At 41.5% G+C, this 15,339-nt stretch overlaps 1 protein-coding gene across 6 annotated transcripts in view; it reads right to left on the bottom strand.

The window, feature by feature from the left end:
* MTMR3 (myotubularin related protein 3) overlaps nt 1-10,547 on the bottom strand; it is a 140,960-nt gene extending 130,413 nt beyond the window's left edge. For all 6 annotated transcript variants that reach the window (XM_039225234.1, XM_039225228.1, XM_039225241.1 and 3 more), the window contains exon 1: nt 10,361-10,547. The gene's annotated coding sequence lies outside the window, so the exon portion shown is untranslated. The remainder of the gene's footprint in view (nt 1-10,360) is intronic.
* Between the last annotated feature and the right edge of the window lie 4,792 nt (nt 10,548-15,339).

Genomic DNA, 15,339 nt, shown 5'->3' with positions numbered 1-15,339 from the left:
TCTAGGGCACCTGGCTGGCTCCATTGATAAAACCCCAGGATCAAGAGCTTCATGTTCTAAATTCAAGCCCCACACTGGGTACAGAGATTACTTAAAAATAAAATCTTAAAATAAACCTCCAGTTTATTTTACATGTATAAACTTGTATCAAATTACATGCATAAAATCCTATCACCTCTGAATTGCTATAATCCTACTTGATATTTACTACACACACCACTACGGAACTTGCTCAAGTCCACATGGCAAGTCAGCAAGAGAAGTAGGAATTCAGGCTGAGTCCTGTGTTTAGGATTCACAGAATCTGATTTTTCCCTTTCAAAGCATCATTCATAATTCTCAATCAGCTCATCAGCAAGAAGAAAATTAGATGGAAGTTTTTAGTGTTTAAATTTGATCAAAACTCAATCTCAGTCATAATGGAGTTTACAATGAAAAAGTTCAAATAAGTTTGTTTGCCCCATTCCTCCCCTACCACTTTCTACAATTTCCACTGTGCTTAGGAACTAGAGCCAGTTAACTAACAGCTTTCTCACTGGCGACTATGATTTAAGCCCTCATAAGACACCCAATGAAAACTAAAGACGTTAAAATGCATTTTAAAATAGCAATCTTTCCTAATCATAAGAGTAATACATGCTCCTAGAAAACTACAGAAGGATATGAAGCAGAAAACAGACTATCCACCAGCCAGAAATTAATCACAATATTTCTATTCCTATCTTTCCAGGGTCTCTCTTATTTATAAAAGCATATTAGTCCACTTACTAAACAGGATATTAAGTACAGCTGAACAAAAGGGAAATAACATAGTAGTTCTTTGAAAGACTAATTTTCTTCAGGGTTTTCTAAGCCAAAACTACATAAAATATGGAACTGGAGAAAATGAGACAAATGAGAAGAATCTATGTGCTCCTTTTAATTCACCCCATGGCTAACCACTGAGTCCATGTTTCAAGAACTACACTGTATACCCAAAGACTAACTAATGTTTCCTTAAGTAGCAGCCTACTGCATAAATCTCTCACTCACATACACACATACACACACACACACACACACACACACACACACAAACAGATCTTGATAGTAAAAAGGGCACACATAGTTAAAGGAATTAAATCAAGACTGATTTTTTTGTTGCCTCAATACTATTCTTAGCAGAAGGCAAAATATCTGAAAGGCTGAAAAAAATTAAAAAATTAAACATATGGAAGGTTGATGTAAAATTAATGACCTCTCCAAATAAAAACATTTTGTGCACATCAGATGAAAGAACAGTCTAACTACAGGTTTTATAACACTATTACATATATATTTACACATGTAAATAAGTAAAAGTTTAAACAGTCCATAAATACTGTGTACTGGGCAGCATAGAAGTGCTGGGGAGTGAGGGAAAACAGCCATCAATACTTAACTTCTGTAGGGCTTACAGTCTACCTCTTTAAATATGATGTCAAACACTATGCATGTGGCCTCAAATGAATGGAAATCACATAACTTATCAAATTACGCTCTCAAATCCTTGAGGGTCTAAGAATATATGTGAAAGTACCTTATAAATCATAAAATTTAAAGAGAGATACCCAGGGTGCCTGGGTGGCTCAGTCAGTTGGGCGTCCGACTTCAGCTCAGGTTTGAGCCCCGCCTAGGGCTCTGTGCTGACAGCTAAGAGTACGGAGCCTGCTTTGGTTTCTGTGCCTCCCTCTCTCTCTGCCCCTCCCCTGCTCACACTCTGTCCCTCAAAAATGAATAAACGTTTAAAAAATATTTTTTTAAGAGACACCTAGCCTTTTTTCCAAAGTACTGTATACAGCAATCATCTTCACTGTAAATCTCTTTTTAAACTGGCAAAAAATAATCACACAAATTCACTTTTCACAATCTCTAAGACCTTAATATTATTTTTTTCTATGACAATGACCCATATGAAATAACTGAAATTAAGTTCCCCAGGATGGGAGGAGAAAGGGAGACTCATTTTTCTAGTACAAAAAGCATTTCCTGACTTCATAACTTGGGGGGGCTGGGGGGTGGGAAGGGGCACAAATCAAAAGCAACTTATTCAAACTTAATAAAGTTATTTTTTAATCTAAAATTCACCATAGAACGTTTCAGCCCAATAAAGCATTTTTTAAAAGTTATAGGTTCAGGCTCTTCCAAATGGAGTTTATAGTGACATGTTAATTGTGGTATTTTGCAAGCAAAGGAAAGTAGCAATTATTCATCCCTTCCCTCAGTCTCTAAGCTCTTAGAAAACAGAGCTATGTTATAACCAAACTACTTTCCATAAAGCACACTTTTTTAAATGTTTATTTTTGAGACAGAGAGAGAGTGTGAGCAAGGGAGGGACAGAGAAAGAGGGAGACACAGAATCTGAAACAGGCTCCAGGCTCTGAGCTGTCAGTACAAAACCTGATGCGGGGCTCAAACCAATGAACCGTGAGATCATGACCAGAGCCAAAGTCGGACACCTAACCGACTGAGCCACCCAGGCACCCCTCCATAAAGCACATTTTAAAATATACTTTCCATAAAACACACTTTCCATAAAGCACAACACCAATTCTTCAAATCTAAGAGGAATAAACTACTTAGACTGTTTCCCATCCTATGATTTTCCCTTTGGAATTCAACTACCTTAACAATGACAAAATGTATCAAACCATACTTTGAACAATGTTTATGTTTGCCCTTATTGCAGATAGGACTCTCAAATGCATGGGACACTTTAAAGACTATCATAATCCAATTAGGCTGGACGATCTGCAGAACCAGAGGAAATGCCCAAAAACAACCATCCATAAAGGCCAATGTTAAATCTTAAGTCTAAAGAAGTGATATGTGTTAGTTTTCTTTGCTTATATTTTATAAGGTACACAATAACCCATCATCATATGTATTTTTTGTAAATTAAATACTTAAGAGTTAAGGATTAATGCTTAAAACTTTTTTTTACTGATGGGAGAATCAAGAAGTTTAGAGAGACCACTGGACTAACATATTCTATCACTGCACTTTCATTTTTACCTGCCCCGTACACAGAGTTAAACTGTAGAGGCTAAGACGTGATGCTGAAAAAAAGAGCAAAAGGAAAACTATTCCCAAGCTGTTTTTAAATTCCCACCAACAAGTTAAGACATAATAAATCACTAGCAAGAATATAAGAAACTGGACACTAAAATAACTGTTGGTGGGACTTTATTTTTTTAATGTTTTATTTCTGAGAGAGGGAGAGAGAGAGCACGAGCGGGGGAGAGGCAGAGAAAGAGTGAGACACAGAATCCCAAGCAAGCTCCAGGCTCCCAGCTGTCATCACAGAACCCATTGCAGGACTGGAACTGGAACTCACAAACGGTGAGATCAGGACCTGAGCCGAAGTTAGACGTTTACCCAACTGAGCCACCCAAGCACTCCTGTCGGTAGGACTTTAAAATAGGCATCCTGGGTACCTGACTGTCTTAGTCGGTTAAGTATCCAGCTTCAGCTTAGATCATGATCATGATCTCACTGCTTGGGAGTTTGAGCCCCACGTCAGGCTCTGTGCTGAAAGCTTGGAGCCTAGAGCATGCTTCAGATTCTGTGTCTCCCTCTCTCTCTTAGCCCCCACCTCCATCAAAAATAAACATTAAAAAAATTTTTTTAAACACACAAACTCTTTGACAATGTATGCCCACTTTTAGAAATTTAGCCTATGGATATAGTGGCACAATCGTATAAAAAAGGTCCAAAGGAATTCATGACAGCACTGTTTTAAGAGAAAAATTGAAAACGTCCATTTACAGGAAATTGATGCATCTGTATCACAGAACACTAAATAACCATTAACAGAACACCAATTTCACATGGAAAGCTGTTCTTCTTAAAGTATTCTGTAAATAATGTATAAGAAAAAAGGAAAATACCAAACATTACATCTAAGTGGAATTAAGGGTTATCTCTACTTCATTCTCCTGAGTTACAATTTTCTGCTTTGTAGGATCCCCCCTACAATGACTACGTACTTACAGCTTTCATAATCAGAAATAACTTGATTTTGAAATTAAAAATTAGACTAAGGGGCGCCTAGACGGCTCAGTCAGTTGAGCATACAACTTTGGCTCGTGAGTTCTCGCCCTGCGTCAGGCTCTGTGCTGACAACTCTGTGCCTACTGCAGATTCTGTGTCTCCCTCGCTCTCCCTCCTGTGCTCACACTCTGTCCCTCTCTCTCAAAAATAAACATGAAAAAAAATTTAAACAAATAAATTTTTTAATGTAAACTTAAAACCCAGAAAAAAAATCAGGAGCTCTTGCTACTATCTTTAATAACAAAACCATTCTAAGTATTGTGTGAAGACACAAATAGGTACAAAATAGATCCAGGCCTGGACATATTCAAGATGATGCTTGTAGTAGTCCGCATCAAGACAATACCTCTGTAGTTAACAAATAGTCATTTAAGGGAAAAGAGTGCTTAAGAACATTTGCATAAATCTATGATTTACCTTTGTTCATCAAACCAACTATTTATAACAGAGCTACAACGTACTTTACCCTTAACAAAATAGCTTTTACTTAACTCAACTTCATAATCTCCTTGCAGTTTTTGTTTTATGCTTTACTATCTTAGATAATCATCCTGACTACAAACCCAGACACCATGTCCCTAAGCAATTGCTTCAAAGTTTTACAACTCAAGAAAATTCAAGTTTTACAACTGTTGCAATCCAGTATATAAACATATTAAAAAATTCCCCAAATCAATACGTTTATCATTTGCAATGTGCAGATATTTTTTCTTTTAATGTCTTTTTTTTTTTTTTAATCACCACATTGATGGGACACCTTGGTGCCTCAGCCAATCAAGCATCAGACTCTTGATTTTAGCTCAGGTCAGGATCTCACAGTTGTGAGATTTAGCCCTACATCAGGTTCTGTGCTGACAGTGTGGAGCCTGCTTAGGATTCTCTGCCTCTGCACCTCTAACTAATATCAAAGCAAATCACCACACTGACATCTTTACCCTGTGTTGTTGCCAACAGCCATTCAGAAATAGTCCTAAACTTCACACAGAATATATATATTAAACTCCTTCCACCACCGCTCCAACATAATAAAATGGGTGAAATCTAGTAAATCTATTCCAAGTACAACTGTGAGATATCCCTGATCCCTCTCTGAAGTTCCTGTAGCACTGTGACTATTCCTATTGGCAGACAGGATGCAAGTGCAAAAAGGTTTCTCTAGGTGGACTACAGAAGCAGAAATCTTTTCTATTGCCTTGTTAGTGACATTAGTAATTTCTGTACCTGCCAAGACATACTAGGTTTACCACTGCTCCACAGGCCAACTCTTCCAAGAAAATAAAATAGGATTCTAATATATGATACCCTTACATTTTCAGATTGTTTTTCATATACACCATTCCATTTTATCTCCACAACAGAGATAAATAAAGTATTATTCTTTCTTTCATTAATGAAGAATTTAAAGTTCAGAGGGGTTATGTGGCTTGCCAGAAACAACACATTGCCAGAAACAACACATCTAACAAGGAACACAACTCAAGCCTGAACCTAGGATTCACTTGCCTACCCATTCTCATACTACAATTTTCATTTTGAACATTTAATCAAATAGGAACTTAAAAGCTATGTTAAGTTTCTAGATACAAGGGGCACCAGGCTGGCTCATTCAGTAGAACATGCCACTCTTCATCTCTGGATCCTGAACGAGAGCCCCTCGGTGGGCAAAGAGTTTACGTAATAAAAAAATACACATATATTTTTTTAAAGTTTCTAGATACAGGGATACCTGGGTGGCTCAGCCAGTTAAGCATCTGATCTCAGGGTTCCTAAACTCAAGCTCCGCATGCATCTCTCTGCTATCAGCACAGAGGGATACTCTGTCCCTCTCTCTGCCCCTCCCCCACTCACACTCTCAAAAATAAACATTTTTTAAAAAAGCTTCTGGGGGCGCCTGGGTGGCTCAGTCGGTTAAGCGTCCGACTTCAGCTCAGGTCATGATCTCACGGTTCGTGGGTTCGGGCCCCACATCAGGCTCTGTGCTGACTGCCAGCTCAGAGCCTGGAGCCTGTTTCGGATTCTGTGTCTTCCTCTCTCTCTGACCCTCCCCTGCTCACGCTGTCTCTCTCTCTCTCTCAGAAATAAAACATTAAAAAAAAAAAGCTTCTAGATACAAAAGTGAAGATGAAAGCATTGTATCAATATAAGTATCAAAATAAAGATTTTAAGATAGCAGTGAATGTTAATTTTGGTAGCCTCTAAAATTATTAGGAATTCTACTTGAATCCAATACGGATTTGATCTCACACTTTGTCTTAAGTGAATGTTTCACTGATTATAAAATTACATATAAAATTCACCATAGAAAATTATAGAATTGGGTGGCCCATAAGAAACAACTATGCACATAAATTACACAAACTTCCCCAAACCATTCTTAATCTTGTGGCTTCACACTAAATTATGAAGTTCCTTATGTGAAATCCATTTTGATTTCAACACTAAGTGAATTACAAAAGCATAAGCATGTTGTTTCTGCATACTTACAACATGCACTCAATTTCAGAGCACTTTTGGACAATATGTACAATAAGCTAAAAATAAAACCCAAAAATTTTTAATTTTATTATTAAAAAATTTCACCTACCTATGTAAGATGAATACAAAATAAGATAATTAGATTACAAATTATTAAAGATTTGCAGAGGAGCGCCTGTTAGAGCACACAACTGTTGTTCTTGGGGGTCACAAGTTCAGGCCCCATGCTGGGTGTAGAGCTTACTTAAAAAAATAAATATATATTTTTGTTTTTTGGTACAAAAAAGATGATTTTATTAAAGCACAGGGACAGGACTCATGGGCAGAAAGAGCTGCCTATAATATTTCTTAGGAAAAAAAAGAAAAAAAGACTTGCAGAATCTGGCTGAGGAAACTACTTGAGATCAACAAGTATAGGCCTTTAATTGCATAGATGAGAAAACAGAGATCCAGAGAAGTGACATTCCTAACAGCAGTCACAGTCAATGACAGAATCTGTCATCTACAGCTTTCTGTTTTTCTAAATATCTCTGCATCCAATAAAATGTTACTAAAAAGGGCCACTACACCTAAAAAAAAAAAGTTAAGACGCATTTAAGACTGAAAAATGGGGGACAGGGTAGTTTACACTGACAGTCTTAAAAATGGACCAAAAAAAAAAAAAAAGCTGTTTTCTAAAGATTTCATTTTTAAGTAATCTCTATACCCAATGTGGGGCTCAAACTTACAACCCTGAGATTAAGAGTTACACGCTCTACCAACTAAGCTAGCCAGGAGCTCCTGGAATATAGAACCTCTTGAAGGAATTGCAAAGTTCCAAACCACATGGGCTAAAAACTGGCTCTTTAAGGGGCGCCTGGGTGGCTTAGTCGGTTAAGCGTCCGACTTTCGCTTAGGTCACAATCTAGCGGTTCGTGGGTTCGAGCCCCGCGTCGGGCTATGTGCTGACTGCCAGCTCAGAGCCTGGAGCCTGTTTCAGTCTGTGACTCCCTCTCTCTCTGACCCTCCCCTGCTCACGCTGTCTCTCTATCTCCTAGAAATAAATAAAACATTAAAAAAAATTAAAAAAAAAAAACTGGCTCTAATCCAATGCAAGGTATCAAGTAGCTTTTAATAACTAATGTTATCAACCACCATAACTGTTTCTTTCCAATTTTAAATACTATCCATTTGCTAAACAAATATCTAAGAGCACAATATATGCTAAAAACTATGCTAGGTACTGAAGACACCAAAAAAACAAAACAGAGATAGCCTCTGGTTCTTAAATTGGATAACTGGATACACTTCTCTAAAATACTACTCCATGATTTGACAGGATATTTACCAAACTCCTTCACTACTCTACATAACTGTAACATTTTCTGCCAATTCTTCCAAATTTAAATCGAACCTCACCACACCCCTGGTGCAATATGAATACCTCTTGGGTAATTCATTATTCCACTTTACCACAGAACGTGTTAATCAGAACTACAAAAGAATTAAAAACTGACTTTACCAGGCACCTGGGTTGCTCAGTTGGTGAAGCATCCGACTGGTTTCAGCTCAGATCACGATGTCACGGTTCATGGGTTCAAGCCCTACCCTGCATCCGGCTCTGAGCCAGCAGTGCTAAGCCTGCTTGAGATTCTCTCTCCCTCTCTCTGCCCTTCCCCCGTGCATGCTCTTGTGAGCAAGCTCTCAATAAACTTTTTAAAGAAATTTTTTAAAACTGACCTTACCATTCTTCATGGCCTGGGGCAAGTTTCAAGAACTTTTCACAATCCACAATAAACCTTCCTGGTGCACAACCCTCATCTCAAATGACTGGTAACTCACCCACCTTACCCTCACTTTACTAGAAACCTGAGTCAGATGGTTTAGAAGCAACCATGATGTTGAGACGTTGGGAAGCACATCCCATGGACTCCTTTGTGAACCAGAAGTAGACTTACTGCTTCTCACTCTTTTTTTCCCCATGGATCTTTTGATGTATCTCTAGATATACCTCCAGTCAGGCAGCATCTAATTTTATCAAGTGTTTCCCAAAGACTTGCACAAATAACTTCTGGCAACAAATCTGATTCCCCTATCTAAATCTATTATATTTTAAGAGATGCTCAATTTTCAGGTTTAGGTTTCTCAGGCTTCCCCTTCTTCCCTGTAAGAATTAAAGCTCTATAAAGAATTAAAAGCACTCTTAGAAGTCCTAATTAATGGGAATCTTCTGGAATACCAAAGGTGACCTAAAGCTGACTTTCACAGGTTCACAAACCTGGCTGACCAGAATCATTCGGGGAGCTTCATAAGGATGGATTCCCATGCCTCCCCCGCAAAGATTTTTATTCAACAGGTCCTGCATAGAGCTTAGGAATCAATATTTAAGACAGTCCATGTTATTTCTGATGACTGTTTAGGTAACCACTGAACTAAAAAACTTGGCCTACAAGCTGCAAAACATGGGTTCTCTTAGGACTTGCTATTAACTACAAGTGGGGCTGTACCATGATGCTGGTCACTTGAACCGCTCTGGGTCACCTGAATATGAGGGAGGTAATTAGACCTAAAAGAGGCCTTCACAGGCAGCCAATTTAAAATTCTGGAATCCTCCAAATTTAGTTTAATACCACATATTATACTGGGTTTACTCAAAACTGCCATTCTGTAAACTCTGTGACCCACCAAAGTCACAGCCTCCAGTAGGCAAGACTTTTTGCATGCTACCAACCCACCCTACTTGGGTCTCAGAGCAAAAATAACACAGATCATGTCTCTGACCCTACAGAAACAGCCTTTAACCTGAAAGAATAAAGTCCTTATCACCTCTCCAAGTACAAATCACAAACGTTTAACGTAAAAAATTATTTCATGTAATTCAATCCAAGCCTTGGATGGCATCACCGACCACATTATGAGAAACGAAGTTGAACCTCAACTAGAAGAGTACACACGGTATTTTTCGTTGGGCAAAATTAGATTCCATCAGATAAAGTGGATGTCAAGATATTAAACCAATCAAGAACTTAGGCCTCAGGCTGGAGAAGACACCTGAACATCAACAGCTAGCAGCAGTGCAAAACTCACAGACAAGATAGACCCCAGAGAAGTTTATTAAAGTGCCTATAAAATTTACCCCATTATTTTGAGTTAAGTTTTCCAGCCCAAAGTACAAGCAACAATATTATCACAGGGATCCGAAGCAAAACAATTTCCACTTGAGAAATAACAATCTTTCGCAGAGCTGTCTGACCCAAGTGTTCCCCGAGCTCTCAGCCGCCTCCGAACCATCCTTCCCACCCAAGTACTACCAGGTCAGGAGGATGCCCTGCTGCACAGGCAGTCGGCCACTCCTCCTTCCCACAAGTCTCAGGCCCTCACCGCTCGCCTCAGGGGCTCCGCTGGCCCCCGACCTCCGGTCTCTTGCCACAGTGGACTCCCACAGACCCGGTCGGGAACCGGGGGGTGGGGGGTATACACTCACCTCCCGGGGGTCCATGGGCACTTCCCCGGACGCTCCGGGGGGAGCACTTCACACCCCTAGCCCCATGGGCCCGTCCGCAGCAGGTCCGGGATGGCCGCCCGGGCCTGGGACCCCGCCTCCCCCGCGCCGAGGGTCGGGCCGAGCCGGACAGGGCCGCTGCGCTCCCACTCCCCACGCCTCCCCCTGGCGGCCGCGGCCGCCGCCCGGGACACCCCTCCCTGGGCCACGCACGCCGTCCCCAGACCCCTGCGGGCCGCCGCCTCCTCGGAGGGTGACAGCCGCTGCGCCGGGGCCGAAGCCGGCCCCTCCTCCAGCCCCTCCTTACACCCAGAGGAGAGGGGGCGTTCTTACCGGGCGGCAGGACATGGCGAGGACCGCCACGGCACGGCCTCCTCCGCCACCCTACTAGGCTCTCAGCCAGGGCCGGCGGGGGGCAGCGCCTGGGCCGCTGGAGCGTCTCGTCCGGCTGCTCCTCCGAGGCCGCCGCCGCCTTCTCAGAACCACAACAACATGGCGGCAGCGGCCACACAGAGCGCGCTCCTGACGCCGAGCCGGGCCGCGAGCGGGGGCGCGCGCGCACGCTCGGGCCTTTGGTTAGGCGGTCGGGTAAAGAAGGCAGGCGGTCGCGAGTTGGGTAAGGGCGGGGTTCGGACCGATGGCCACGCCCGGAGGGGGTAGGCGGGGCTGCACACCCGCGGAATGCGCTCCGCGGCGGGAGGGGGGAGACTGACAAGAGAAACCCAGGTGAAGAAATCAGAAACAGGTGGGAAATAGGCAAAGAAGAAAACCAATGACTGTCCTACAGATTCGGGGGAGGCATCTTTTCCCTGCCTTAAAGCCCTGATAGAGACAAAGCCTCACTCTACTTAACCAATAAACTATAATTGTAATATCTTTCACCTGTAGTTATGGTGAAGCTAAAACTAATTTAATGTAATCCAATAGAAGTACAGTGTGCTCAAGGCTCTACTCCAAATACAATTTCAGGGGCGCCTGGGTGGCTCAGTCGGTTGAGCGTCCGGCTTCAGCTCAGGTCATGATCTCATGGTTCGTGGGTTCGAGCCCCACATCGGGCTCTGTGCTGACTGCCAGTTCAGAGCCTGGAGCCTGTTTCAGATTCTGTATCTCCCTGTCTCTCTGACCCTCCCCTGCTCATTCTCTCTCTCTCTCTCTCTCTCAGAAATAAATTAAAAAGTAAAATATACAATTTCAAACTGCTTCAGCTGAAGCTCAGCTGGAAGAAATGAATTTTCAAACAAACAAAAATTATACCCTATCACCAATAGACAGCAGAAGAATTCTACAAACCAGAACAGAATTATTTTAGGCCCCAACAGATAAACTTCAGAGTTGCATTTCAACAGTATACCCTTGACTTTTCTGGAAAATAGCTAAGAAAACAAGTCAGATGAAATCTATGTTTGCATTTGTTATATCTCTTCCACAGCATTCTCTACAATTATTTATCCATCTTTCATGTTTATGGTCTTTCTATGCCATTCCAAAGTAAAATCTACTTGAAGATAAAATTATTGTTTTATTTATCACTCTATCCCTCCAACCGAACTAAACATGGCAAGAATTACTTGATTAACAGCGAATTTTAATTATACAATTCATCTAATTGAATCTTTACAGCCTTACTAGGTAGATACTATTATCTCCGTTTTAGTTTTTTTTTTTTTTTTTTTACTTTATTTTTGAGAGAGAGAGAGAACAAGTGGGGAAGGGGCAGAGAGAGGGAAACACAGAATCCGAAGCAGGCTCCAGGCTCTGAGCTGTCAGCGCAGAGCTCAAGGGGGGAGGGGCTCAGCGCAGAGCTCAAGGGGGGAGGGGCGGCGGCGGCTGGAACCCATGAACTGAGAGATCATGAAGTCGGAGGCTTAATTGACTGAGCCATACAGGCGCCCCTATTATCTCCATTTTAGAAATGAAGAAAATGCAGCCCAGAATAAGATGCACTAAAACAAAATTCAAACCCAAACCACGACAAAAAGTATGCTCTCAGGCATTGGACTGGACTGCCCTGCCCCTCATGCACTATCACCTGAAACAAAATCCCAAGTCCAAGTAAAAAATTACATTAAAGTTCAAAGTTAGGAAAGGCTTTGCTGTATTCCCACAGAATCGGGTTTGCTTCCTTTCTGATAATTAGTGTTGAGCAGCTGATTGTGCATCTTTTCACCTTGGCTTCCCAAAAGCCCAAGGCTAATTCTGAAGCTCAGTGGTACCCTTACTGTTAGCCATTCTGGTCCACATATTAACCATGGTTTTCTCTCCCGTCTCAACTTTTCTTTTTTTTTTTTTTTACATTATTTACTTTTTTAAATTTTTTTATAGTTTGTTTATTTTTGAGACAGAGAGAGACAGAGCGTGAGCGGGGGAGGGGCAGAGGGAGAGGGAGACACAGGATCTGAAGCAGGCTCCAGGCTCTGAGCTGTCAGCACAGAGCCTGATGTGGGGCTCGAACCCATGAACCGTGAGATATGACCTGAACCAAAGTCGGTCGCTTAACCAACTGAGCCACCCAGGTGCCCCTATATTATTTACTTTTGAAAGAGAGCATGAGTGGGAGGGGGCAGAGAAAGAAAGGGAGACAGAGAATCCTAAGTAGACTCTGTGCTGTCAGCGCAAGGCCCAAATGGGGCTGGAACTCACCAACCCTGAGATCATGACCTGAACTGAAGTCTGAGGTTCAACCTACCAAGCCACCTAAGCGCCCCTCAACTTTGCACTTTTCCTTATATTTTACTGACCTGATTTTCCATTTCCGTTATATGATTATAGCCTTTACAGATTGAGAGAGGAAATACTAAGTACATAGAATAGATGAATGACAAAGATTTCCCACCTGTTTCTCCTGTTGTCTGATAAAACAAGTTTCCCATCAGGTTCCTACCCTCTAGCCTCCGTGTTCTGCTACTCAGGCCTCTACTTAGGCAAAGGCTAAAGGATGGGTTCCCATAGTTGAGTGGCCTCTGATTGGATTAAAGCTAGCACCTGACTCCGGGACAGCCTGCCCATAGGCTGGCTAGTTTCCAATGAGGTGGCTAGGGGTAAAGATTCAGCCAATCCCGTAGCTCCCCTGATAAGCACGGGGAAAGAGGTACCTGTTGACCTACGACTTGGGGTTCTTTTTTAGGTAGAATATCATCGTATTTATCTTTTAACGTGGGCCAAAGAATTTTTAAATGATTCCTCAACTAGTATACAGGACATGGAAGGAATTTCTCTGAAATCAACTATTTGCGTGTCCTTGGTCTCCTAATAGCATGTTAGCTATTATGTTAGGATTGCATCATAAGATGTGTTGATGCTATGTGAGCATCTTACATGTTTATCTAATGTAATGTTAACAACTCTATGGGCATGTATTGTTACTCTACCTGATTTTACACAAGAGGAGATGTAAAAGCTAGAATTGGAACTCAGATGATTTGATTCTGCAACCATACTTTTAAACTTCTACACGTCATCCCCATTGCTGCCCACCTGTTTATCCTTAAGCAGACCTTAGTAAATTGTCTTTAAATAGGAAAGAGAAAATTGCTGTGTGGCCTTGAGAACTCACTTTGAGGAAAAGGGCCTAAAAAACAAAAAGGCAATGGAAAGAAAGCTGGTTTGAGTCTAAAGTACATTTGAATCTTGGTGCCTCCATATACTTGTTCTTTATTTCCCTTTTCTATGCCTCAGTTTCCTCATTGGCCCTGTGAGGTCGTAGTCACTATTCTGCTCACTTCACAGACGTGTGTAAGGGTTCTTTAAGGTAATGAGTTTGAAAACTCTTTGTACCCTATGAAAAGCCAGACCAGTAGAGGGGATTCCTCTTGGGCTTTGGCTGAAGACAAAACTTTAAACTTTGTGCAGTAAATCAAGAAAAGAGAAAGAAAGCCAATCCAGGCTCAGTGAGGGCTTTTCACTGCCCTGTTTCTCATGTGAGGCACCCTCTTCTACAAGCCCGACCTTCTTCCCCTCCTCTTGCTACCCTTTCAGCATCCTTCCCCCCTGCTATCTTCAAAGTTGAAAATGTTCTTCCAGCTGTTCATGGACTCTTTGAAGTAACCTAAGACAGATGGAAAGGTTGATTGATAGAGGCTTCCTAAGGTCACGCAGGGCCCTGAAAGGCAGAACTCCCTCAAGCCCCACCCCACCCCCCACTCCAGCTGCAGCCTTTACAACGCTAGATCCTGCTGCTTAATAATAAAAGTCATATTTCCCTTTCAGTGAGCTCTCTTTGTGTGGATTATCTCCTAACTCAACTCTTCCATCATCTCCTTGGCTTCCCAACACACCTAGCAGACAGGGATAATTGGGGATCTCAGATTTTGAGGAAGCACTTGCCCAGGGTCAGCTAGAAATTAGAATCATGTTTATGTGATTCAACATCTCCAGGGATTTTCCAGGCACCACACTGTACCCCTATAGCTGGAATGGGTCAGCTCAACTACAATTCAACATAGACAGGTATCCACAAAATGCGGCTCACAGGTCTCGGTAGAGCCATGAGGCTTTCATGGATCAAAATTGTTTTAATAATAAAAAGAAATTATTTAATGTTTTTAACCATGTTTCCATTTTAACCATGTTGCACTGGTGGTACAAAAGCAGTGGTGGTAAGATAGGAGGCACAAATCAGTGACATGCATCTGTATTAGGAGCCATTGTAGTCTTCACTTACGTGCACTGGTAGTAAACAAAATTATGGTTTTACTTAAGGATATCTTTGAGGGGCACCTGGCTGGCTCAGTGAGTACAGCATGTGACTCTTGAGCTCCAGGTTGTTAGTTCTAGCCTAACATTGGGGGGCTAGATTTTAATTAAAAATAAAATCTTAAGGGGTGATTGAGTGGCTCAGTTGGTTAAGCATCAGACTCTTGATTTTCACTTAGGTTATGATCTCACAGTTCATGAGTTTGAGCCCTGCATTGGGCTCTGTGCTGACAACATGGAGTCTGCTTGGAATTTTATCTCTCTTTCTCTTTGCCCTACCCCACTCTTGCTGTCTGTCTCTCTCTCTCAAAATAAATAAATAAACTTAAAAATATATTAAAAAAATAAAATCTTAAAAAAATAATATCTTTGAGGAAGCATAAATGAAAATCCAATTTTATTAACTCTAGACATTTAGATACAAGTCTTTTTAATATTCTGTGTGATTAAATGGAAATTACACATAAAGCACTTTTTTATTTTTTAATGTTTATTTTATTTTATGTTTATTTATTTTTGAGAGAGAGAGAGTGAGACAGACAGATTGCAAGCAGGGGAAGGGCAGAGAGAGAGGGAGACAAAGAGAGAGAGAGAGAGGGAAAGCCTGAAGCAGGCTCCAG

Source organism: Hyaena hyaena, unplaced genomic scaffold (genome assembly GCF_003009895.1).
Source record: "Hyaena hyaena isolate Hyena2069 unplaced genomic scaffold, ASM300989v1 scaffold_19, whole genome shotgun sequence".
Classification (NCBI taxonomy): domain Eukaryota; kingdom Metazoa; phylum Chordata; class Mammalia; order Carnivora; family Hyaenidae; genus Hyaena; species Hyaena hyaena.
This window is presented reverse-complemented; position numbering and strand designations above follow the sequence as displayed.